At 39.6% G+C, this 27,488-nt stretch overlaps 1 long non-coding RNA gene and 1 pseudogene across 3 annotated transcripts; both read right to left on the bottom strand.

Annotated features, from left to right (window-relative positions):
* Nucleotides 1-726: 726 nt before the first annotated feature.
* On the bottom strand, nt 727-10,140 carry LOC117311669 (uncharacterized). 3 transcript variants are annotated; one of them, XR_004525969.2, is made up of 2 exons: nt 9,196-10,140; nt 727-4,999 (listed from the first exon to the last, which is right to left on the bottom strand). It is a non-coding gene; the product is annotated as an uncharacterized lncRNA (long non-coding RNA). The 3 variants fall into 3 exon arrangements; XR_012330990.1 differs by having other exon boundaries at nt 727-4,015; XR_012330989.1 differs by lacking the exon at nt 9,196-10,140 and adding an exon at nt 5,159-9,186.
* A 705-nt stretch (nt 10,141-10,845) lies between these two features.
* Nucleotides 10,846-14,248, bottom strand: LOC117311667 (UDP-N-acetylglucosamine--peptide N-acetylglucosaminyltransferase 110 kDa subunit pseudogene; annotated as a pseudogene).
* Between the last annotated feature and the right edge of the window lie 13,240 nt (nt 14,249-27,488).

Below are 27,488 nucleotides of genomic sequence, written 5' to 3'. Positions count from 1 at the left end.
ACTGCACAAACTTAAAGACAATTTAAGTTCTGAAATATGCATATACCCATGGAACTGCCAACACAATCAAGAAAAGGAACATATCCATCACTTGCAAGTGTTTTTATGCCTCATTCATAAAGCCCCTTTTTATCCACACATTCCACCCCTTCACTGATATGCTTTCTATCGTTAGACATGTGTTTGCATTTTTCTATATTCTTGTGTGGTTTGCCCCTGGGGTGGATTACCATAGTGGGGGGATATTTGAGCCTTTCCCCAAGTCATTAAAAAACCTCCAGAGAGTAGCCCCTTGTCCTCTCCAGGGAGTGGGGGGAAAGGATCTTTAATCATAACAATCCTGGGGGGAGAAATCTCAGAAATAAGACATCTGCTTCTGTGCCTTGTTGTTTTGCAGAATAGCAATGATTGCTTTAGCAGCTTCTATTGCCATGTGTGTACAATAAGTAAATGAACATAAAATTGAATGAACGCATAAAAGAAGGATAAACCCACCCAGCTTAACAAATCCACTCTCTCACCTGCTGTGCCCTGACACATGAAAGAAAGATTCACGGGATCATAAGGATTAATAAAATAACAGTCTCTGTTAACAATATTGACAGGAGGTATAAGGATAATTTGTCTGATGTGGGACCAACAGCTTAACTGCTTAATTCTTTTCTTTTTTTTTTTTAAGGGCAATTCATTCATTTATTGTTTAAAGATTGCAAGACAACATCTGAATTTCTGTAGCACAATTTAAATGTTTTACTTTTTTGATAAAGCAGAGTATAATAGAAAAAACAATTAGTTTCCAGTAATATCTATATCTCTATTCAGAATTAAGTCTTCCACAGACATGTAACCTGGAAACAGAAGCCTGTTACAATAAGCAAAGCTTCAACAGAGCTGCCACTTTTCGGGCCAGGGAAAAGTTCATCCTTATAGGAGGAGGATGTGCTATGTAAAATGGCTGCAAGGTCACAGACTTGAGGGCGCTGGAAGTCTATTATCCTATCCCACATTAAGTAGTTTGGTGAACTTCAAACGTCCGTTCATCTGCAACCAAGCTGGCAAACTTTAACTGATATTTCAAGCAGGTAAAAAATAAATTAAAAGAAATCCTTACACTGATGTTCCTTGATTTACACTGTTAAATGGTTCATTAACATGTAATTCTGGCTAAGAATTACATTTGAGACTCCTTGCTCAGATTTTGGTTAACAGTACAAATCTTTCAGAAATTCAAGTTCTTATTAATCAATAATTTGTCAGCTAGGATACATTCAGGCATCAGCTGCAACTACAGAATAGGTGCACTGCCTCAGCACTTTGGAAAGACATAATCTAGAACACTACTAGCAGACAAAATATCTGTTACTAGACAGCATAGGTGCAGTACAGCAAGACAAAAACATATATTCATGTGTGCTGGGGACCAGCCGGAGAAAGAGGATTTCACCGCCCAGGGTCAGAAGGGAAGGGGTAAGGAACTGAAGTAGCACCGACGAATGGGGTCAGAAGGACCAAGACAACTGATGGTTGCAAGGCAAATTTTATTATGATACAGTTGCAGATTATCTAGACTAGAAAAGGGAAGGCTGCCAGATGGTGGTTTACATTAACCTACAGACTGTCTCGGCTCATGGTTAACTTCTCTGGGAGGAAACCCATAAACCCAGAAGCATCAAAAATAACCTGCATGTGCAGGGGGGAGACAGCTTTGCTTGTCTCATTTTACATTCTTTCTGATCTCTGGGCCCTGGTGATTTATCTCCCATGGAATGGAACAAGGAGGGGAACAAGTAGGGACAGTCCTTTTGAGCAGTGGCGGCATGGCTGGCATGTCTGTAGCCTGCTCTCAAGGCTGACTGCTTCCCACAGGTCCCCCTTTTTTATTTTTTAACTTTTGCTGCAAAATAATTCCATGAAGTTTAGTGCCGAGAGTAGTGTACTGTTGCATGAGGATACGAAACAGACATGAGAAGATTACTATAAATAATAGACAAATTATGGCCAGGGTAATAAATCCTGACAACCTTCCAGTAATCCAAGACTGAGGGTTTAACCACTTTAAATGATCCAGTGAAGTTTGAATTACATCTTCTGGCGAACTATCATCAAGATGTGCATTTTGTATATCCTGAATTTCAGCATTTAATTTCTTAAGATCAAGACTAATATTTATCTGACCAAACACTCAGCAGATGCATTTTTACTTTTTCCCATTCCCAAATAAAGTCATTGTACTTTTAAGGAGTAACACACATCCATGTATACTTTGCATGACAAGCTAAACGCATCCTCAATTTTAATGCTGCCGTCTGATCTCCCATCCCCAAAATTGCATTTTTAAATTCATCTAACTTGTTATTAATCTGTAAATCTATGTGACTTTGTAAAGATAAAGCAAGACTGGTATGTTGAGATAACTGATTAGCAAAGTGAGCATGATGAATACTCCGTGAAAGAACAAGACCGGCAGTAGCCGCGGTAGCAGACAGAGCAGCCGAGGCAAGTAAACTTACTATTAGCCACCCAAGAAAGCGTCTCCTTCTCTGCAAGGCTTTAGAGACTTCCACCCATGCCTGTACTCCAGTATCTTCATACCAAGGTTCTCTCAGATGTACAGGCACCATAACATACATGGGTTGCTTTAGTATAAGCACAGATTGCGTTCCTGCAAAGGGAACATACAACTGCTAAAAATACAATTAAAAAAGCTAATATTATATCCCCCTTTGGAAGAATTACCAATGTTAATAGAACCACACAAAAGTGTATATGGAGGAGCAACACAAGTTCTAACAGGTGTATTGGAATAAGTTAGAGCTAGTTTCCATATATCCCAGTTCTTTTGAAATGTGATAAACCTATCTATGATGGGAATAGAAGAGATAAGAATTGACACCTTGGTATAATCTATAGTACACCATATTTGGTTATTATTCCAAGATGCATTGCAATGTTCAAAATTGGATCCAGGAAAGTTAACGGTCATAAAGGGAGGAAATTGATTTTTTGATTTTCTCTTAAGAATAGTAACCTTATGTCCAGCTATAAGTATCCCTTGTCCTCCAAGTAAACGCTTCATACAGAAATAATTTCCTGAATCTTCACCTGTAACCTTGGCTATAGTAATAGCGGAATCCCTAAGTGGTGAGGTGTATGAGATTCGACCTCTAATATTAATAGCTTGCCCATTTTATACCAAATGATGGTATCCTTAAGATCCTCTCGTCGGCTGGTAGCCGGGCATGTAAGAGTAATGTTGGTTCCTGTAAAACGAAGGATGCCTGGAGAGCCTGACAAACTAATTGATTGATCCGTTCCCTCATAAACATCTGTATGCTCATAACTAATAGCCTTTACACATCCAGTTTCCAGATTCAATGGGCTAAGACAGACAGGATGGGTACTAAACCAGTTAGTATAATTTACAGACATATTGGTTTGTTTTATATTCCCAATAAGAGGCCCATAAACAGTTATCATTGTAAAATACAGGAAACTCTGCTTCAGACCACGATATGGGTTGTAATAGTGGAGGATCAGGTACATAGGCCCAGTAAGTTGCTGCATTAACAGAGGGAACACGTGAAATGGTTGCCAACATAGCCAAAAATAAAGTTACAGGTGTAACAGGATTATTCTATTGTTTCACTGACTCTTGAGCTCATGAAACCAGTTGTTTAATTTGTCCCCAAGTTGGAACATCACTCCTTTGAGTCGTCCTGGCAAGTGGTCTTCTCTTCCTCTTCTCTTTCTGAATCAACACTGTCAAATTTTCGAGAGAGATGCAGAGCTTCTTCATCTTCTGAACTAGTTGTGAGCTGTGGCGAGCCATCTATTTGCTTGACTAAGTGCTCAGGAAGCCAGCAAGGTCCAGGCGCTGATCTGGGAAAGATACACACGTGACCACGTCCCCAAATCAACACAGGATCAGGACCACGCCAAGTGCTGGTTAACGGATCTTTCCAGAGGACCTCCGGAGATTGAGAGGCCAATCTTGGCTCAGCCACCAACCTTTCCCCTGCAGAGCAGCCAAATTTGTCAACAGTGAGAACATTTAAAATAAACAGAGCATGATTTATAAGGTTATGTGGCGTTGTTCTATACAATTCCCCCCTTTTTATTTTTTCAATAGTTAGCTTTAAAGATCTATTTGCACGTTCTATAATACCTTGTCCTTGAGGGTTATATGGAATGCCTGTAATATGGGTAATTCTGTAATGAATTACAAAATGTTGCAAAAGCAGCACTAGAGTAAGCGGTCCCATTATCTGTTTTTTTTTTTTTTTTTTCCATTATCTGTTTTAATAATTTTGGGAAGGTTCATGAAAGCAAAACAGTGTAATAAATGAGTGATAACATGTTTAGTAGCTTCTCCGGTCTGTGCTGTAGCACAGAGGAAACCAGAGTAAGTATCGATAGTGACACGAACAAACTGTAATTTCCCAAAAGACGGGATATGAGTAACATCCATTTGCCATAAATGTCTAGGTAATAATCCACGAGGATTAACAACATAATGTGGAACAGGAAGGTGAGGTAAGCATTGTGGGCATTGCTTAACAATTTGTCGGGCGGCTTCACGAGTAAGGGAAAATTGTGTGTGTAATGTAGCCGCCGACTGACGGTGTAAAGCGTGCAACGGCTGTGCTGCTTGTGAAGCAGTTTGATCATAACTTACCATAATATGAGGGTGTCCAGGACATGGACCATGAGTATCAAGAGTATGAAGATAATGAATGCAGTACATTAGCCATTCTTGACAGCATGACGAACGGAAAGGAGGAGTATGGTAAATTGGGACATGTCCTGCTTTAGGGAAAAGAGATTGAGGAGGAGGAGTAACTTCAACTCTATTCTTGGGAGGAAAATGTACAGGATAAAGATCACGTTTAGATCGAGTTAAAACATCTGCAGTCGCATTAAGTTTAGTCAATGGACCAGGCAAGTTAGAATGAGCACGGATATACAGACCTGCAACAGGACCATCATGGGAACGAATAAGCTGTTGAAGCAAACGAAAAGAGGATGATAATTCAGGGTTATTAGTATGTCCTATGGTCGCAGTCTCCAGAAGAAATCATAAGCTAATAAGATATTTACTATCAGAAAACAAATTAAAGACATAGAAGGCAAATGTTTAAAAGACATAATGACAGCATACAGTTCAACACGTTGAGCTGAAGTCAAGGAAGTTTCTTTAATGAGGTTTGTTCCGTCGTCAATGATTACAGTAGCCACTCCTGAAGAAGAACCATCCGTAAAAACCAAAGGTACATGAGGAACAGGCTGTTGCCTAATTATAGAAGGAAAGATATGAGTTAAGTTTGCTGAACTGGATCAATTTATCAGCAGGGTAATGGCATTCCAAGGTACCTGAAAATCCTGCAAGAGCAAGACCCCATTCATTACTATGTTGAAAAAGCCAATTTTGTTGACTAACTGAATAAGGGATAATAATTTGAGAAGGTTCTATACTTATAGGTTGTAAGCATCTAGTTCTACCTTGCATTACTAAATTATTAATAAGTTCATAATAAGGGTTAATAACTTTAGAGGGTGTAGTTTTCATATGAATCTATTCAATAATTCCAACAGTTTGCCATAAGATGGCAGTAGGCACATGAGGAGTTGGACAAATTATTAAGAAAATTGGAAGGTGAGTATGAATTCTAGTTAATTGTGTAGAACTGATAGATCTATTGACTATTTGTAAAGCTTGAAATCCTTCTGGAGTCATAGAGCGTGAAGAAGAAGGATCTGAGTCACCTTTAAGAATATCAAACAAAGGCTGTAATTGAGCAGTAGTAAGTTTTAAGGAAGGCCTTAGCCAATTAATATCTCCAAGTAATTTTTGTAAAGCATTTAATGTTTTTAAATTATCAACTCGAATTTGCAGTTTTTGAGGCCTAATAGTAGTGTTATCAATATATTTTCCCAAATATAAAAATGGAGATTGTCTTTGAATTTTTTTGAGGCAGTGACCAAGCCAAATGATTGTAAGGACTGTTGTAAAAATGGAAAAGCAGTCTCTAATAAAGAAATATTATCAGTGGCTAAAAGCATATCATCCATATAATGTATGAGATATAACGATGGAAACCTTTTTCTCACAGGAGTCAAGGCCTGAGCCACATATTTTTGGCATAATGTAGGACTATTTGCCATGCCCTGAGGCAATACTTTCCATTGAAATCTCCTCATGGCTTCCTTAAAATTTAAGGCAGGCAAGTTAAAAGCAAAATGTTTTCTATCTTCAGGAAACAAAGGAATAGTGAAAAAACAATCTTTTAACTCTATAACTAAAAGATGATAATTATGTGGTATGGCTGTTGGAGAGGGTAGGCCTGGTTGAAGAGCTCCCATTATTAGCATAGTTTTATTAACAGCTCTTAGATCCTGTAATAACCTATATTTTCCAGATTTTTTCTTGATAATAAAAATAGGAGTATTCCAAGGACTACTGGAAATTTCTAAATGCCCTAATTGTTCCAGTACTGATTGTTCTGCAGCTTCTAATTTCTCCTTTGTGAGGGGCCATTGGTCCACCCATACAGGGTCATCAGTCAGCCAAGTAATTGGATCAGCAGTGAGTGGAGGAGAATCCAAGGCTCCTAAGAAAAACCCAAACCTTGTCTATCATTTTTTATTTTTCACATCAATAGGATGGACAGTTCCTTGTTGATTTGTTCCCAGCCCTTTTGTGGGAAGAAATCCTTGATCCAACATCATATTAGAGACTTGAGAATTTGGACTATAAAGTAATACTCCCATTTCTTTTAATATATCTCGGCCCCAGAGGTTTAAAGGCAGCCCAGGCAAAACATAAGGCTGGAAGTATCCTGAATGGCCCTCACTATCTTGCCATAATAATAACTGACTACTTTGCATAGGAGAAGAACTTTGTCCTATTCCGTGAAGTTCTGTAATAGTAGGACTAATGGGCCAACGTTTAGGCCAGTGTACCTGCGTCATAACAGAGACATCAGCTCCAGTGTCTAACAAACCTGAAAAAACCTTTCCATTAATGGTTCATTTCATTTCTGGACGTTCTTTCCCTATCTTCTGAATCCAGTAGGCAGCATTAGACGTCCAAAAGCCTTTGTTTCTCTCTTTTGATGTTGTAAAATTTGTCCATGAGGTACAAAGGGCAAAAGTAGCAATTGTGCAATTTTATCACCAGGAGAAATAATTGTTGTATTTTTAATAGTTTGTGCCATGACTTTTATTTCTCCTTCATAGTCAGAATCTGTGACTCCTGGCATAATAGTTAAACCTTTCATGGTGACACTACTTCTTCCCAATAATAGTCCCATCAAACCCTTGGGTAAAGGTCCACAGATGCCCGTAGAGAGGGCCTGAGGACCCATTTCAGGAGTTAATACATATCGGGCGGAGGTACTGAGCTCCAGTCCTGCGCTTCCTGGTGTTGCTCTGGAGAGCGAGGATATTGTATGTTTCTGTTTTTGGTTAATGTCTGATTGATAATTTGAGGAGGATACACAGACATTGCCCTTATTATTTGTTGGGGCCAGGGAAGGCCCCGGGAGGAGTTTCCCGACAGTGGTGGCCCATCCTTGTGGGCCACCGAGCAACAATCTTGTGCCCAATGTTTTCCCCTATTGCATTTAGGGCATAAACCAGGGATTTTCTGACCATCTGGAGGTTTCTGAGTAGGGAAGGAAGGACTAGGGTTAGAATTAAAAGATCTACATTCGCTAGCAAAATGACCTGCCTTTCCGCATTTAAAACAAGTCTTCGTTTTCTTTTGATTGTTTTTAAACCCCACTTTAGTTAATGCTGCAGCCACAGCAGCACCCTGTATATAAGTAGGCCCAATGTCTGCACAAAGGCGAATATAATCCTCCAATGTTCCCCGTTTTCTCCAAGGTCGAATCGCAGCCTGAGACGCATTATTAGCATTCTCAAAAGCAAGTTGCTTAACTACAATTGTACCAGTGAGTCCGTCCACAATGAGTCTCCCCACTGCCTGTGACAACCTATCTACAAAATCAGCATATGGTTCATCAGGTCCCTGTCTAATTGTTGAAAGATCCTCAGTTTTGTGTGTAGAAGGTCATTTCCTCCAGGCTTGTAATGCCAAATGATTTATTTGAGGATAAGCAACAAAGGGATAAGTTAATTGATCTTGCAAAGAAAGATACTGTCCTTCCCCAATCAGCATATGATAATCAACTGGAATATTATGGGCAGCATTCTTTTCTGCTTGTTCAGCAGCCCGTTCATAAAAATCAAACTTCCATATTAAATAATCTCCACCATTTAAACAAGCTCGTGCAATAGACTTCCAATCAGCGGGGGGAAGAGCTTCTCCTGTCAACCATAGCAGCAGTAAAAGGAGCAGTGGGCCCATATTGAGCACAGGCAGATTTTCAATCTTTCAAAACTTTCAAAGGGAGAGCCTGATGCTCCCTAGTAGCTTGTTGAGGATTATTAGGACCAGGTCTTTCTATGACGGGACAACAGAAAATAGGATCTTCTCCTCGTTTTATGGCTCCTTGTACAGCGCGCTGCAAGGGACTGAGCATTTTTACAGATGTAGATTTTTGAGCAAGACAGTCCTTATTAACCTGCAGCTTTTTCACTGACTTATCTATCACAGCCATTAGAAAATCATCCTCAGGATAGTTCTCTCTTTTATGTTTACAAGCCTCATCTGTTAAGTCAAAATGTTCCTCTTCATCTAAACTATTTAAATTAATTAGCTCTTTCGGTTTAGGAAGTGGCGACACAGTAGCTGATAATACAGTCTCTCCTTCTGTCAGAGGCTTATGTTTTTCTGACTTTACATTCAAATCAACACTATCATGAGAAGCAGCTAAACATATTTTTATCAGATTCCACAAACTATATGTAACAACAGGAGTATGAGTAGGCCCTCGAGACTCTTAATAATTTTTTAAATCTTCTCCAACTTTCTGCCAGATTTCTATGTCAACAGAGCCGCCATCAGGAAACCAGGGAGATACACCATGGATATGCTGTAAAAATTCAGTCAACTGTGAGGTAGAAACTTTATTACCCCGAGCTTTAAGCATCGAAAGTAAAACCTGAGCAAATAATTCACACTCCTTTGAGCCCTTTGGCCCCATCTTATTTTACTTCTGACTATTGCCTTATGCCTCTATTAGTTTCACTTTTACTGGTGGCCACACATATTTTGCATAAGGGTTCTCTTACCTGCACTTTCTTTTTCTTTTAATTGCCTTCATGCTTCAGGTCCCTGTTCGAGTGCCACTTGCCGCGGACCAGCTGGAGAAAGAGGATCTCACCGCCCAGGGTCACAAGGGAAGGGGTAAGGAACTGAAAGTAGCAACGACAGATGGGGTCAGAAGGACCAAGACAACTGATGGTTGCAAGGCAAATTTTATTATGCTACAGTTGCAGATTATATAGACTAGAAATCGGAAGGCTGCCAGATGGTGGTTTACATTACCTACAGACTGTCTCGGCTCAAGGTTAACTTCCATGGGAGGAAACCCATAAACCCAGAAGCATCAAAAATAACCTGCATGTGCAGCGGGGAGACAGCTTTGCTTGTCTCATTTTACATTCTTTCTGATCTCTGGGCCCTGGTGATTTATCTCCCATGGAATGGAATAAGGAGGGGAACAAGTAGGGACAGTCCCTTCGAGCAGCGGCCTCATGCCTGGCATGTCCTTACCTGCTCTCAAGGCTGACTGCTTCCCACACATATGTTGCCTTGTTTAAGCCTCAAGCCCTCGATCCTTTGTTGAAATACAATAATTTCACTCCTATGGTTTTCAATACCAAAAACTCAACCTCCAGGAGGGCTAAAGTCTAATTTGTACTCCAAACCAAGTAGCAGTGCAGTTCACTACTACTGAGGCTGGATCCATAAAGACTTCAAGACCACGTCCAGAAGACAAGTTATTATATATAATACCCTAGAAGGTCTGAAACATAATTATCATATACATAGCTGGTCCTTCAGAGCTTTTTACCTATAACATGTTTTTTGATGAAAGTTATTTAATGTACTGGAGATAACTGTGACTTACTGATCAAATATTTGAATACTTATACTTACCTGGGATTTCAGTTCTGCTGAAAGAAAAAGGAAGAACAGGACTCACTAAAAAAAAAAACAAACTTTAGAAATGAAAGTAACAATCTTAACACACACTATCACTTTTGGAAGCAGCACAGAGGGGCAGTCAACGGTAAAACACTGGTGAAATAGGTCAAAACTCTGGGCCAAAAATCCATTGTCGTTATCATCAGTGACAGTACCACAACTGTGCCCTTCAGAATTAATAATCACTCCTAAGGATCTTCATTTGGCACCAGATGATGCATTTAAGAGAAACGCTCTGGGAGGTTTTGAATCAGACTTGGTTTTTTGTTAGCCAAGTTACAGGAGAATTTTTAAAGTGGGGGGAGGGGACGAAGGAAACGGACCAGGAAAAGAATTTAAGCCATCATCTATAAACCAACAAGGCACTGATCGTTCCAAACATTATGTCAGAAACTAAAATGACTGATATAGGCTCAAGTGGTTTATAAAACCTATAAAAAGACTACACCAGCAAAGTCCCCATTTATCTGTAGAGTTCAGAAACTAAAACAAGGAATATTTTAGCTTAAAACCTTATCTCAAGAGAATCATATACACTTCACATGAATAAAAATACCTGAAACCAAACATTTTTAAAAGCTCCAATACCCCAAATATAAAGAAAAATATTAATCCAGAAGACTCAATCAATCCATGATAATCACAGAACGGCTGGGCAATCTCTATCTCCCTTCCACACTAACCATCCATCCCATGGAAGACCAAGGGAGATCAGACCTTCCACACTTACCTTCCAGACCTTCCAGACACCTGGCTGCTGCAAAATTCTATGGAGACTCCTTGTGGAACAGCAGTTTCCCATCTCTTGTGTCTCTCCCTATCGTGATCATGATCATGCAGGAAGCAAGTCTGGCTGTGCTATTTCTTATCATTGTCTGTCACCCATCTGCAGCATGGTATTGTACAGATAAGGAAAAAGTAGTTCCCTTTCCCCCAGAAGGTTGAGGCTCAGGTACAGGGTAATTCTCCTGTGCACACAGTCATTATTTAGGCCGACTCAGTGACTTCAACAGGCTTAATCATGTGATCAGGTTTGTTGCCAGCTGCGTAATGCTCCCACATCTGTAGATAGAGCCGCTCTAGGTCCACTGTGTATTGTTTGGTGTTGAACAGAGGGCTAGATGTTCTCTGCTTCCAGACTTTGCCACGAATTTTCTTCAGGTATTCTAGATCAGTTCCCAGTTTCACAGCTATGTCTTCATATTCTTGTCTATTTTGAGCAATAAGCTCAAGACAGCCTAAACAAGTGAGCTGGGAAGCTGCAACTCGGGAAGCAAGAGTCTCTCCTGGCATAGTCACCATGGGTGTCCCTGACCAAAGGACATCCATCCCTGTGGTGTGTCCATTACAGAGTGGAGTGTCCAAGCAGACATCAGCCAGCTGGCCTCTCCGAACATGTTCCTCTTTAGGAGCAACAGGTGAAAAAATGATACGGTTCTGGGGAAGGCCCATGTTTTGTGCATACTGTTGAATATTAGGTTCTCCTACTGCTGGAAAACGCAACAGCCACAGTACACTATTGGGAACACGCTTCAGAATATTTGCCCACATCTGCAAAGTAGATGGGTCAATTTTATACAACTGATTAAAGTTACAGTACACAATGGCATCTTCCGGTAACCCGTACTGAGAACGTGTGGTTACAATAATGGTACGGGGAACCTCCTCTCCAGTGGCAGCCTTAATGTTGATCTGGGTAGTTGCCAGTCCATTGCTAAGACTGAATCCATTAATTGTTATCTGAATTTGTCCTCTGTTAATCATTTCAATAACTGCCTCTGCAATAGTATTCATAGGAATGACAGGCATATTAAGAGCTGTATTACTGCTGTCTGCATTGTCTCCTCCATCAGGACATTTCATCTTGACAATCTGCACATCTGGGAGACTATCAAGAAATGCTTTGAGGTCGATGCCATTCAGCACAATCCGATTGTCATAAATGTGCCCATTGGACTGAAAATCGATGACTGCTTTCTTCTTCAGGTGAGGGAACATATTAGCATGATCGCCAATAAAGAAAGTATGGGGCATATAAGCCAGTTTCTCAGAATACTGCTCAGCAACTTCAGCAGGTGAAGTTTCCTGATCTGTGATGATATAATCCATGAAAAGCACGCCACTGGTCCCAGGGTAGCCCAGCCACATTGCCTGAATAGGAGCTGGCCTGAGAGCAAAGAGTTCATTTCGAGCACCCCTGGTATAACCATTCATATTTACAAGGATGTGTATACCATCTTGATGGATGCGATCAGCTGCTTTCCCATTGCATGGAATCTGAGAAAGATCAATGAAATGATGGGCTTCTGCCATCACCTTCGCTCGGAAGTTTGTGCCATCATCTGGGCTCAGGGCATAACAGAATACCTCAAATTTATCAGGATTGTGCATGCCTGGAATAGACTGCATAAGATGAGAAGTAGGATGATTCCCAAAGTCAGAACTCACGTATCCTACACGCAGTCGACCATCACTGAGCTTCAAGTCTTTTGGATGTTCGTACGGTGGTTTATGAAGGACACCGATCTCATCCAAGCAGAGGTTCCCGTGGCTCTCAGCAATAGCCTTCCTGAAGCCATGAGAAAGAGGATAGAGCATACTATGATGAGGCTGCACAGAAGGCAACCTATTCTTCTCCAGCTGGTCAGCCACAATGCTCACCAACTTCTTCATTCGCTCATCATAGTCTGTCCAATCACAGACAATCTGCAGGCAATGAGCCAAATCACAATAAGCGTCAGGAAAATCAGGTTCAAGCTTCAGAGCAGTGCGATAAGAAGCAATTGCTTCTGGAATATTCCCTGAATACTTGTGAATGGAAGCCAGATTGCTGTGGGCATCCGCAAGTGCAGGGTTAATCTGAATGGCACGAGTATAACACTGCAAGGCTCCCTGAACATCCTGCATCTCCTTTAGAGTGTCTCCCATGTTACAGTAGGCATCAGCAAAGGTAGGACTGATTCGAACAGCCTCCTTATAATGCATCAGAGCTTCCTGCAGTTTTCCCTGCTGCTGCAATACACTTGCTAAATTTGAATGGGCAACAGCAAACTCTGGGAAGACTTCTAATGCTTTACAATACAAGCGAACTGCCTCTTCAATGTTCCCCTGGTCTCCTTTGATATTGGCTAGGTTATTCAGAGAGTCTGCATGGGTGGGACACAGCCGCAGAGCTGTATTATAACAATCTTCTGCTTCGGCAACACTGCCCTTCTCTTCCAGAGCGTTGGCTAGGTAGCAGTAAGCATCAGGGAAATGTGGTTGCAATTCAATAGCTCGCCTGTAGGTGTCTATTGCCAGATCTATCAGGCCTTGCTCATAGTATACACAAGCCAGGTTGGCATGTACCACAGCATGATTTGGGCTCAAGCTTAGGGCACAAAGGTAAGCTGCCACAGCTCTGTCAAAAATCCGTGCCTCTTTCAAAACATTTCCTAAATTGATATAAGCATCCAGAAAACTGGGGTCAAGGGTGACAGCCTTTTCAAAGTGATGAATTGCAAGCCAAATCTCCCCTTGTGCATTGAAAACACAGCCAAGATTACTCCAAGCTACTGCAAAGTTCGGTTGCGTCTCCATTGCTTTCAAATAACATGCCTTGGCTCCTTCCAAGCGACCCAGGGCTTTGAGCAGGTTCCCCAGGTCACTGCGAACACAGTACAAATCAGGATTGCACTGAAGAGCAGAGACGTAAGCTTGTACTGCCCCTTCCATGTCGCCTGCTGCTACCAAAGCGGCTGCCAGGTTAATATAACCATCGATGAAATCTGGTTTGAGATGCAATGCATGCCGGTAATGCTCAATTGCTTCCTGCAACTGCCCTCTTTCCTTGTACACATTCCCCAAATTCGAATAGGCTTCTGCCAGAAGAGGGTTCTGTTTAATTGCCAGAGTACTAAAGTGGGCAGATCTGTCCAGCCTTCGACACTGCAAGTGTAGAGATGAAAGTAATAAAAGTACTCCAGTATTGTCTGGCTCTTGTCTCCACAGCTGCATGCAGTGTTTCTCAGCTGCCTCAAAATTTCCTGCCTGATATTCTCGATGTGCCAACTCAGCTAACCCTTGGAAGGAAAGCATACGTTTCGTTGGTTCTGTGCTGTCGGCCACGTTGCCCACAGAAGACGCCATCTGGAGCTTCTGCAGAGAGTGATAAAAGGGGGTAATTGAGTCCCGCTGCCGCCACTACTGGCAAGAATGTTTCTAGAGGTAGCAAATATGAGGGCAGCAGCCGTACCACTGCTTTGGCAGGCTTAAGCGGCGGCAACAGTTACAGGCACCGAATCTTAGGAACTCTGGTTGGTCGTCTAACTGTCACGCTCTTGAAATCTTAATTCTTAACCCTGCCCTCTTCCACCATTTTTCTCCTAATCAGGGAATAAAAATTACCTATACACTTGCCTTAGAAGAAATCAAAAGTCAGTAGTCCAAACACTTTTCAAAATTTTGTTTTCTGCCTAGTTGGAAAGGAAATACATGATTGACTTTACTTCATCATTCATATAGTCAATGTGGAAAACATTAGGGCCGTGAATTTCAATACAGTAAGATCAGAAAATTTTAAATTGGCCTTCCCAAACCACTAATAAGTAACCGATGTTGTATATAATGCTAAAATCTTAGAGACTGAGTTTGATATTTTAAAAGTTCTGAAAGGATTAGCTAATTTCTCCTCATCATATTTCTCATGCCTCAAACCTGAGTATTACTTTTTTAAAAATAAATTTATTTATTTTTATTTTTTTATTTTTATTTTGGCTGCGCTGGGTCTTCAATGATGCGTGCAGACTTTCTCCAGTTGCGGCGAGCGGGGGCTACTCTTTGTTGCGGTGCCCGGGCTTCTCATCACAGAAGCTTCTATTGTTGTTCCACAACTCTATGGGTTCCTTTTTAGGTCCTATGAAGAACCCTAGAAATTAATTCATGGAATTATAGGTTTTTGCAAAATTGTCAAAAGTGAGATATTTTCACTTCCATCAGGTAAGACCAGCGTCTCTTTCTTTGCCAATTTTCCTTCTATCATATTCCACTATGTTGGATCATATTGGAATGGCCACAGGCTTTTTTGAAATCTGGCTAAGGAGATTTTCTTTTGTTCTGTGGTATGCGGACCTCTCACTGTTGTGGCCTCTCCCGTTGTGGAGCACAGGCTCTGGACGCACAGGCTCAGCGGCCATGGCTCACGGGCCTAGCCGCTCCGCGGCATGTGGGATCTTCCCGGACCGGGGCACGAACCCGTGTCCCCTGCATCGGCAGGTGGACTCTCAACCACTGCGCCACCAGGGAAGCCCTAAGGAGATGTTTTAAGTGAGGCTATTATGTGATTTTCAGACACCACCATATGTAATTGACTATATACTATCCCATTACAGGAATAACTTCCAGTACTCATACTGACTACTCTACTGACTTAACTAGCACAAGACACAGAAGCATAAGGACAAAAACCACCTTACAATATAGCCATGTCTTGCACTTCACAGCTCTCAAAGCATGTGCGTTTGAAGAAGAAAAAAAGAACTGAAAAGTACAAAACCAGAAGCTATTCTGTGGAAAATTATTTCAATCATCAGGCATGTGAAAGATAAGTCAAAGATTCAGTTCTCATCAATGCTTAGTCAAAACGGGAAATTTTCTTCTGTCAAGAATATACTCCAGGGGCTTCCCTGATGGCGCAGTGGTTAAGAAGTCACCTGCCAATGCAGGGGACAAGGGTTCGAGCCCTGGTCCGGGAAGATCCCACATTCCACGGAGCAACTAAGCCGGTGTGCCACAACTACGGAGCCTGCGCTCTAGAGCCCGTGAGCCACGACTACTGAGCCTGCGAGCCACAACTACTGAAGCCTGCGTGCCTAGCGCTCGTGCTCTGCAACGAGAAGCCACCGCAATGAGAAGCCTGTGTACCGCAACAAAGAGTAGCCCCCACTTCCTGCAAGTAGAGAAAGCCTGCGCACAGCAACGAAGACCCAACACAGCCAAAAATAAATAAATAAATAAATAAATAAAAGAATATACCCCATCAACAATGTGTGTAATGGAATGGTGTGAATGAGTATTTTATCAGAATTCCTGTAATGCACAAACCTATAGCAGTACTGAAATCAGTAATGCATTTATAATAGTAAATATTTATGAGGAAGTAATCCATAGAGGTTTTCTCAAAGTTAACAATGAAAATTAATGTGACATTATCAATAATAAATTGTGAAGCTGAAATAAACTTTTCTAAACTATTAATAACTAGAAGCAAATTCTAATCAACCATGTTACAAGAAATCTATGTCTATAAACTACAAAGTTTATTTCTTAAAATTTTATTTCGAAAATACATAAACTGTCGTATGAGGAGGCAGTTAAAGAATATATAACTAAAAGAGTGGGGGAAAAGTTTTATAGAGACACATCTGGCAGTAGTTCATTTTTAAATGTCATTTTTCTAGATTTTGTGACACCTATAGTATTGATATTTGAAAGCATTTAAAACACTGTAATTTGAAGATTTGCTACTTCCAGGTAGAATAAAATATTTGGAAGCAAAACAACGTTTCCACTGAGAAAAACAAAAAAAGCCAAATAAAATAGCCAGCATTCAATCAAAAAGTTCTAGACAAACCAAGAGATAGAATCATATGACTAAAATTCTAAGAACAGATAATACAAAAATATTTATATAAGATATTGTGTATCTTTATCAGGAAAAGTCTTTCTCAAGAAAAGACTTTAAAATCATCAGAATTAATATTATATTTTATTTGTATATTTATATATAGATATTTATATATTTATATAAAGAACTTAAAGATAAAGCCCTAGTTAAGGCAGTGACAATAGTAGCAGTGGGAGTGAAAAGAAATGGTTATATTCAAGCACATTTTGTCAGGAAAAGTCCAAGATCAAATGTCTGACTGCATACATGGGATGGATAGACGGAGTGGGAAAAATCAAAAGTTAACTATAGAGGTTCTAGTGAAGATGGGGTTGCCGTCACCCAACCCAAGGGGTTGTGATCATCCCCAAGGTCTAGGAGACTCAAAGGGAAGGTCATGGTCAGAGGCAAAGTTAATTGGTGGGAAAATAAGACTTCCAGTCTCTCCATCTCCTTATACCAGTTTTTTTTTTTAACATCTTTATTGGAGTATAATTGCTTTACAATAGTGTGTTAGTTTCTGCTTTATAACAAAGTAAATCAGTTATACATATGTCCCCATATCTCTTCCCTCTTGCATCTCTCTCCCTCCCACCCTCCCTATCCCACCCCTCTAGGTGGTCACAAAGCGCTGAGCGGATCGCCCTGTGCTATGCGGCTGCTTTCCACTAGCTATCTATTCCTTACACCAGTTTTGTTTTTCTGCTCATATATGTAGCAGCATTTCATTCAAGGGGAATGTCATTGATCTGACTGGTCAAATTAAACAACATAGTTCAAGGCATATTTACAGTGGTTAGTTCCTCCACAATTTAGAAAGTCACATTCACAATTTCCCTCTTCCTACGCCGCGGAACACATTGGCCATTCCTCCGAAGTTTCCACTCCACAGAGTGGACCAGAGATGACGTTAGCCCAGAACTGAGAGCTTGGCATGAAATGGTGTCAGCCCCACGTAGAGCTCTGGCATAAGTTATAACCCAACCCAGCTCTACAGAGAGCTCTGCATGGAATCCTGGGAGTAAACTCAGCCATAATAATGGGATTCTGTTTTTCATTTGCTTTTCTTCCTTGCTTAACTTTCCCTGGCCACTCTGACAAACAAACTTTCAGGCATTCCTGGACCACTCACTAACTTTATTCCATTTAATCTCATCCAGATTCCCAAGAAAATTACTAACTATAAGGAGGGAAATTTGGAACATGGTGAGTTTTAGATGCCTGAAATATACAGGTCATTGAATCCAGTTAAGTAGCAAATTATCTGGATCTCAAATATGCCAGTAGAATAGCAGACTAAGCTCAATTTAATGTACTCTTACTGGAGACACATGTAAATTCTGGGTCAATTTTGAAAAAGTTAAAAGCACATAGCTGAGATTAAAAGAAAGAAAGGAACACCTGCGTGTTTCAGAAAGTAACAGAGAAATTAAATCCAGAGAAAGAGCGGACTGATGTCTGTGGGTTCCGTTCCTTAGTATAGGCCTTATGTAAATAGGGGCTGGAGCTAGGAATCTAACATTACCTTGAGGCCAGGAATTTAGACTCAGGATGGAACAATATTGAGAAGTTGGTACAGATATCCTACAGAAATTTCATGAGGAACTGCTTAGTCCATTAAGAGGGCCAAGGGAGGTGGTGAGGAAGACTGATATCTCTTGAAAACCTTCAGGTACGGAAAACATCAACACCTCTGAAAAGTAGGCCTGTCCTTCCCAGCGTTGTGATGGCCAGGTTGTCACTAACCTGTAAGGCCCTGTATGAATCAGAAACTGCAAGGAGAGTAATTCAAAGAAAAACAGATGCAGGATGGGCGTGGCAATAAATCCTAGGACCCTATCAGAAACAAAATTAAAACCACTCTAAAGCGAAATGTTAACAAACCAGAGCAGAGAGTATCCTAACCAGAATAGAATAATAATTCTGAGGAAGTTACTTTAGTTATTTAAGTAATATTCAATGCATTTCCATGGCCAGGCCCTTTTGAAGAATTCTAAAACATATACAAACAATTCGTTTACATCTTATATAGTCCACCATCCAGAGCAAAATTCACTTAAGTACTGTACTGGTGGAAATCGGGCAGCACTATGGAGACAATAAAAAGGTGTTTACCATCAAAAAACGTCAAGGTAAGAAAGATAATGTCTAATTTTTAATTATCCTGTGGTTTATTGAAATCTTTTGGAAACCCAAAATGGAGAAAACCTGGCAGGCAATGAAGACTTAAATATTTAGAGATTTATCAACTCATCTATAAAAGCTTTATTAATCTCTTCTTTTAATACCATTCCTGAGAGGTATAAACGTGTCCAGAGATAGGGTTGACGAAGCCTGAGAGAATTTCAATTGTTTACTATTCTTGGTCAGCTATTAAGACCGTTCAAGGAGCATCTTGATTTTCATGGCATCATCCAACAAAAAGCAGGATATTTTACAGAAAGTCCTGGTCCACTTTTTGGCTTGCTTTTGTGTTTATGTTTTTGGTTTTCTCACATTGGGCGGTACATTAGGCTACCTATTGCATACTCCCTCATTCATGCATGCATTCATTCAAACAATATTTACTGAGTTGAGATATTTAATTAACACCCAATAAATGATGTTTAGATGAATGAATGCGCTTTTTATCAAAGTAAGTGTAAGTACTGAGAAAAATTACAGAATGTATGATCCCAGCCCCACAAAAGCGTATAATTGTGTTGAGGATATAACATATGCTGGTGAAATAACTAATATATCATATTGGACAGTTTCTAAGTTCAAAAATGAGTTTTTGTAAATAATCAGAGCCTAAGGAGGACAAAGAAGGGACAGTTCATTATGGGTTGAATCTATCAATAAATGTACATTTCACATGAGATTTGAGATTGACCTTAAAGAAAGAAGAGGACTTAGATATATGAACAGAGAACAAAAAAGGCATGGTGATAGCATGTGCATAGATAGTGTGGCCAATATTTATGTTCTTCGTTAAAGATAGTCAGAGATAACCCAAATGTAACTGTTCCCATGGGTCCATTCTCAGTATCCAAACAAAACGGCAAATCCTATCTCAGTAAAACTAATGAAAAACACAGTCTTTAACAAAGACATTGTGAAGGAAAGGGGGAGAGAAAGGCTTGCGTCCCACACCACACAACAAAACTTATTTAATTATTTGTTTCATTTTCTCCCTCTGAAAATTTCCTCTCCCTCTCTCTGTATGTCTCTCTTCTCCCACATCTGGCCACACTCTACCAGCCACCTTTCCAGATCTTTCCAGAACTCTCCATCCTAGTTTCATTATGCCACAAGTTGAACATCTCACAGGTCTCCAGGATGCATCCTCATCACTTATTCCACAAAGACAAACAAAGGACACTTCTCAGGATCACGTTTCTTGGAAGGAAGAAGTCACGAGGAGTGATTATAAATAATATAAGGTGGAGAGCAGTGACTTAAAATACCATTTTTCCTCTTAGAATGTGAATACAGGGAACTTTGGGAAACTAGAAAATCTAGAAAGGATTCATTGATAATTATTTATTTTCAATGAATAAAATAAAATGTAATAATACGGCTAAACTCTGACAGATTAACTTTTTCAAAAGTTGCTTTCACACACCTTCACTATTGGGATGTTTGATAAACACATCTTTCTTCTTTCTTTGCAGATACTGGCACCAAACTTTCAAACAATAAGAACCTTCCCATAAGTCCCTTGCCAGGCAAGATTAAGGTATAACAATCCAAACAGATTTTTGAAGAAGATAACTGGTTGAAAGCACAGGAAAAGAGCTGGGTTGCTCTTTTTCAACGGTCACATAATGAGTAATGTGGGAATTGGTTTACAAAGTCTCTCTCCATGAGGGGCTAAGGTTAAGATTAGAACTTCTGAGGCCAGAAGAGCAAAATAACTACAACAACACACATATTTTCAAGAGCCGCCCTTTGGATGTGAGGGATTGATTTTTCCCACTCTTTTTTCAGCAGCCCAACTGGTGTCTTTAGTAAATGACATAAGAGAATACAGTGTGGCCAAGAAGGCTTAGATTTCCTTAGCCCCAAGTCAGATATTCTCAAGTGACTGTCCACTCAAATTAAAAAGAGAGATTTACAAGAGGAAACTGGATCCAACTGAGTGTACTTTTATTTCAGCCCTTTACCTGAATGTTTTGTTTTGTTTTCAGTTCTCCACTGAAGTTGCCTACATTAATATATTTTTAAGAACATTTCCTTAAGTTGAAGTATTCATTCAGTCTACTCATTTACTATAATTGAGAAAAGCCAAATGACTTAGGCAAATTCATTTCTATATTGCCACAGCAGTGTACTGTGAACTAAATGACACCTGGCAGTTCTTTACTCAGATACTAACTCAATTAGAAGGCAGAACAAGGATACCTACCCATTCAGGGAAGGAAAGGTCACTTAGCCTCTGTAGCTGTCTTAGGTCTCTTATCATCACAGTAACAAATTGAAGACTAAAAACCATACGATCATCTCAATAGATGCAGAAAAAGCTTTTGAAAAAATTCAATATCCATTCATGGTAAAAACTCTCCAGAAAGTGGGCACAGAGGGAACATACCTCAACATAATAAAGGCCATATATGACAAGCCCATAGCTAACATACTCAATGGTGAAAAGCTGAAAGCATTGCCCCTAAGATCAGGAACAAGACAAGGATGCCCACTCTCACCACTTTTATTGAACAGAGTTTTGGAAGTCCTAGCCACAGCAATCAGACAAGAAAAAGTAAATAAATAAAAGGACTCCAAAATGGAAAGGAAAAAGTAAAACTGTCACTGTTTGCAGATGGCATGATACATAGAAAATCTGAAAGACACCATCAAAAACCTATTCGAGCTCAAACATGAACTTGGTAAATTTGCAGGATACAACAGATTTCTATATATAAATTTTGTATTTCTATACACTCACAGTGAACTATCAGAAAGAGAAATTAAGGAAACAATCCCATTTACAATCGCATAAAAAAGAATAAAATACATAAGAATAAACCTGCCTAAGGAGGTAAAAGACCTGTACCCAGGAAACTATATGACACTCATAAAAGAAATGAAAGATGACACAAACAGCTGGAAAGATATACCATGGTCACGGATTGGAAGAATTAATATTGTTAAAATGACCATCATACCCAAGGACATCTACGCATTCAATGCAGTCTGTATCAACATATCAAGGGCATTTTCCACAGACCTAGAACAAATAATTTTAAAGTTTGTATGGAAACACAAAAGATCCTGAATAGCTAAAACAGTCTTGAGAAAGAAGAACACAACTGGAGGAATCATGCTCCCTGGCTTCAGACTGTGCTACAAACCTACAGTAATCAAAACAGTATGGTACCGGCACAAAAACATCCATCACTGGAACAGAATAGAGAGCCCAGAAAGAAACCCATGCACTTATGGTCAATCAATCTATGACAAAGGAGGCAAGAATATGCAATGGAGAAAAGTCTGGGCTTCCTTAGGGATGGTTTCATCAATTAATTTGTTTTCTTAAATGGACCATACTTTTCCATGTCTTTGTATACCTTGTGAGTTTCTTGGTTGAACATTTGGCTTTCAAATATTGTAATGTGGTGTCTATGGAAATCAGATTCTCCCACTTTCCCAGGGTCTTCTGGGCTTTTGATTGTTGAAGGCTGTAGTAGTCTGTTTGTTTAGGAACCTTTCCAAACTAGTTTTGCAATGACTGTACTCCTTATCGTATGTAGGCACTGAAGTCTCTGTTCCTTTAGTTCATGTTTAGCTAATGTTTCGACAGAGATGTCCTTGAATTCCTGCACCTAAGACAAACAAAAACAAATATACACAAGCACATCCACATGCACACTCAAAACCACACACCTCTCCCCATTGTGCAGATTGCTGGATCACTCCTTCAACATTTAGCTGACCTGCACTGAGGTCAGGGCTCAGCCCATGGTAAAAGCTTAGAGACTCCTCTGGTGTTTTCAGAACATGCATCTGATCTTGAGTATGCATGTGGCTTTCTTAATTTCTCTGGACACATGTGTACTTTTTGTATGTTCTAAGTTCCCAAAGAATCTCCCCCAACTTTTGCTCCTGCATCTTATGTGGTCTATTGTATATCAATGCACAGTCTTCTGCCCCAGCCATCTGTGCTTTGTTAGTTCACCTTGCACTTTTCTTGAGCAATGACCACTGCTTTTCCAGACTGTGTTCCAGGTTAGCTAAGACAGAGATAAGCATCTTGTGTCAGTCCTTCAGGTAGCTCCCAGACAGGTTAGAACAGATACACATAATAATCCGAGAGTATGGTCTCTTCTGCTCCCTCCTGAAGCAGGATTGAGGGTCCCATACTAGGAATGGTCTGCTGCTACTTTAAGACTATCACTGCATTAAGACCCCAGCACTTTAAGACCATCACTACACTAACAGTAGATGGGGCAAGGGCAAGTAAAAATGCCACAAAGCTTTCCTGCCATTTTCAAATTGCCTCTTCCCGGGTTCAGTATGTGTTTGGTTGCTGTAAATCTTTGCCTGATTTCAGGACTAAGAGAAACTCAAGGAACGCCACAACAAGAAACAGTATAATCAAACTCTCAGATGCCGAAAGACAGAGAAAGAATCTTTACTCCCAAAGGAGAAAGAAAAAACAAATTTGTTACAAAGCAGGGATCCTCAAAAAGATTCATAGCTAATTTCCTATCTGAAACCACGGAAGAAGCCAGACATATTTAAAGTGCTGAAAGAAAAAAATTGTCCACCAAGAATTCTATATTTGGCCAAACTGGTTTCAAAACTTAGGGAGAAATTAACACATTCCCAGATGAACAAAGGCTGAGGGCGTTTGTTTTACAACTTCCTAACACTGCCCTATGACAAATGCTAAATTGAACCTTCAGGTTGAAATGAAAGGACACTAGCCAGCAACTCGAAGCTGTATAAAGAAATAGAAATCTCCAGTAAAGATAAACACATGGGCAGATACTAAAGCCAGTATTGCGCTACTGGCTTGTAACTCTACTTTTTATTTCTTACATGATTGAAAAAACAAATGCATAAAATAATCATAAATCCATGTTATTGGGCTCACAAAATATAAAGGTGTAATTTGTGACAACAATAATGTAAGGAGGAGGAATGGAACTGTAGAGGAACAGAGTTTCTGTGTGCTATTGAAGTTGGTTTCAATTCAAATGATATTGGTTGAACTTTAGAAGGGTGAATGTAATCTTCTTGATAACCACAAAGAAAATATCAATAGACTATATGCAAAAAGAAATGAAAAAGGAATCAAGAGTTCACTACAACAAAATCGGCTAAGCACAGAAGAAGTCAGTAATGGAGTAAATGAAGGGCAAAAAATGCATAAGACATACAGAAAACAACCAGGAAACAGACAGAATTAAGTTCTTCCTCATCAGTAATTTTTGAAAAAGTGGATTAAGCTCTCCAATAAAAAGATAAATATTGGCAGAATGGACTTTAAAAACATCCATAATCCAAGTATATGCTGTCCGCACAAAACTCACTTGATTTCAAGAGACACAAGTTGGTTGAAAGTTAAAGCACAGAATAAAATATCCCATGCAAATAGTAACAAGAAGAAAGAAAGAGAGGGAGAGAAAAAGGAAGGAAGGAAGGAAGGAAGGAAGGAAGGAAGGAAGGAAGGAAGGAAGGTAGATCTGGGATGGCTACGTTAATATCACACAAAATAAACTTTAAATCAAAAACTATCACAAGAGGAAAAGGAGGCCACTATATGTTGATAACAAGTTCAATCTATCAAGAAGATATAACAACTATAAACATATATGTACCAAACATCCCCCAAATATGTGACGCAGACATTGACAGAATTGAAGGAAGAAATAGATAGTTCTACAATTATAGTTGGAGATCAATACCTTGCTTTCAATAATGGATAACACATCTAGACAGAAGATCGGTAGAGAGGTAGGGGGACTGAATAACACATTTAACCAACTAAACCTAACAGCCATATATAGATCACTCCACTCAACAACAGCAGAATACACATTTTTCTCAAGTACACATGGAACATTCTCCAGGAAAGACCATATGTTACGCCACAATACAAGTACCAATACATTTTTAAGAAACTGAAATCATACAAAGTATCTTCTTTAGCCACAGTGAAATGAAGGTAGAAATCAATAACAGAACCATTGGTAGCCATTTCCCATCATGCCTGCCACACATGATATAAAGCAATGAAGGGAAAAACATACTTGACCATTTAGAAAAGTGGGAAAGAGGACATATCATTGACACAGAGTGTGTGCTGTTTCCCGTTGTCAGGGATAGAAATAAATTAGCATCATTTATTCATTAGTGTGTTAATTTCTTGGTCAATCATTGCGCAGCCAGTGTTTCTGCCTGATGGGAAGATTTCCTATACTCAGTGTTGAGTGGAGACAACCTTGAAAGGGACATTTAAAAGGATTATACTGTGATGGGCCTAGCAGTACCCTTCCTCCTATGCCAGCATTTAGGCTGGGGTATTTCCATGCAGTGTGTACAATCGTAGGCCCCAGGTCACCAGAATTTAGTTGGATTCGTTTTGTTAACACATTCCCTCAGTACTTTGTCTTTTATTTCACTGTTGCATTTACTTCATTCTTTATTATCACTGCGAAACAACTGTTTCCTGTTCAGATGCCAAAAAGTGGGTATCAATACCTCCTGAGTTTTACACATCACAGATCTGTTTTACATATCAGAGACAGAGACAGCAACTATTTCCAATGACTTTGAGACATGCTTTGAACATGTGATTAACATGTGGAGTGTTGAAATGTGTGTCGAGCTCATTATACTTGCTCTAAAAGGTTTCAAACTGCAAAGATTTAAAAATCTTTATCTTTGAATAGTTTTCCTGTGCTGTCTCTTTGTGTCAGACTGTTAATGTGCAGTCTGGCACCTTCAAATAATGTGGCTTTGTAACCAATTATTTACATGTTTTATCCACAGAGAATCTTTTTTTTTTCAATAAATTTATTTATTTTTGGCTGTGTTGGGTCTTTGTTGCTGCACATGGGCTTTCTCTAGTTGGGGCGAGTGGGGGCTACTCTACATTGTAGTGTGCGGGCTCCTCATTGCTGTGGCTTCTCTCGTTGTGGAGCACGGGCTCTAGGCGCTGGGGTTTCAGTAGTTGTGGCACGCGGGCTTCAGTAGTTGTGGCTCATTGGCCCTAGAGCACAAGCTCAGTAGTTCTGGCACACGGGCTTAGTTGCTCCGCGGCATGTGGGATCTTCCCAGACCAGGGCCCGAACCCATGTCCCTGCACTGGCAGGAGGATTCCCAACCACTGTTCCACCAGGGAAGTCCCCACACAGAGAATCTTAAGGTCAAAATATACAACTCGATTAACTACACTTCCTCCTGTTCACATTTCCCTCATCTTTTCTTCATCTTCTGTCTATGTTTCCTTGGCCCTGTTTATATTAAGTGCTTTTGCCATTATATTTGATTGTCTGTATTCCGGTGAGTTACCACAATGCTTTATGAGACATGGTAGGATATAAATGCATTTAAGTTTTTTATATGTATATATAAAATATATTTTTATATATATATATATATGTAGTTTGCTTGAGTGCAGTGTTTTTTGTTTTCTGTACTGAATTCATTAGCATGGGTCGGTATAAAATTTAGCATAGGTCAATATGTAATTTGTAAACTAATAAGGTCTTAAAAGTGAGGAATTAAGTCTTTTAAATTTAATTATTTATTGTAAAGAGCAGAATAGCATACATAAACAGGTGCCTAAGGAAAATTTGTATTCTAATATGGAACTCTCATAAACACCTATTTTTTTTTCTTTTAATGGTATGATAGTAGGCCATTTGATTATTTCTATTTTTATGGCTTTAACTTTAGAACAATGAAATATTTGTAAATTTTAAAAAGTATTTTTCTTTATTTGATGCGGCTAGGATACTGGAGAAATGAAAGGTCAAACACCTATTGAGGAATCCATACTTGTCTATATATTGTGTACTTTTATTTCAATAACTGATTTAAAATTCCTAAAAGGATGCTATAATAAGTTATTACGCCATTTTACAGACTGAATTAAGTGAATTTCAGGGAGGTATGAAACTTGCCTAAGGCTATCCAGCTGCCAAGCGGTAGGAGTGAGAATTAAATCCGGGTATACCTATCGCCAAAGTTTCTGCTCATCTCTTTACATCATCCACTTTTAATAGCCAATGCTTTCCTGCTTACAAATATGACTGAGGTTTCCAGACAGTCAACGTTCCTTTGTAATCAGATAGAAAACTTACTGTTGATTCTCTAAAGACATATTCCTTTTCCATTAAGTGACTTTAGTTGTTCAAATGATACTTCCAGACAGTAGTAATCATACAGTTGGGGACTAAGAACAGAACTCAGGGATGTGTCTAGCAGTCAGTAAAGACCAACTGGGCTCACTGATGATATTTACGGTCATTTCCTCTAGACTAACATAATCTTATTAATAAGACCCTAATAATTCACAGTAGTGCCCTTGCCTGATTGTTTGTTCTTCTCCCTCTATCACTCTCTCTTTCCCCATATTATTATTATTTTTGGCAATTTTTGGTGAATTAAATTCAGGGATTAGTATTCAGGAGTACTAGTCACAAGAGCAGAGAATCTTAGCTCACACCAAAGGAAGAAAATAGAGAAAAAGTATAAATTATATGAATACACACACATACACACATGCGCCAACTATAT

This window comes from Tursiops truncatus, chromosome 3 (genome assembly GCF_011762595.2).
Source record: "Tursiops truncatus isolate mTurTru1 chromosome 3, mTurTru1.mat.Y, whole genome shotgun sequence".
Taxonomy (NCBI): domain Eukaryota; kingdom Metazoa; phylum Chordata; class Mammalia; order Artiodactyla; family Delphinidae; genus Tursiops; species Tursiops truncatus.
This window is presented reverse-complemented; position numbering and strand designations above follow the sequence as displayed.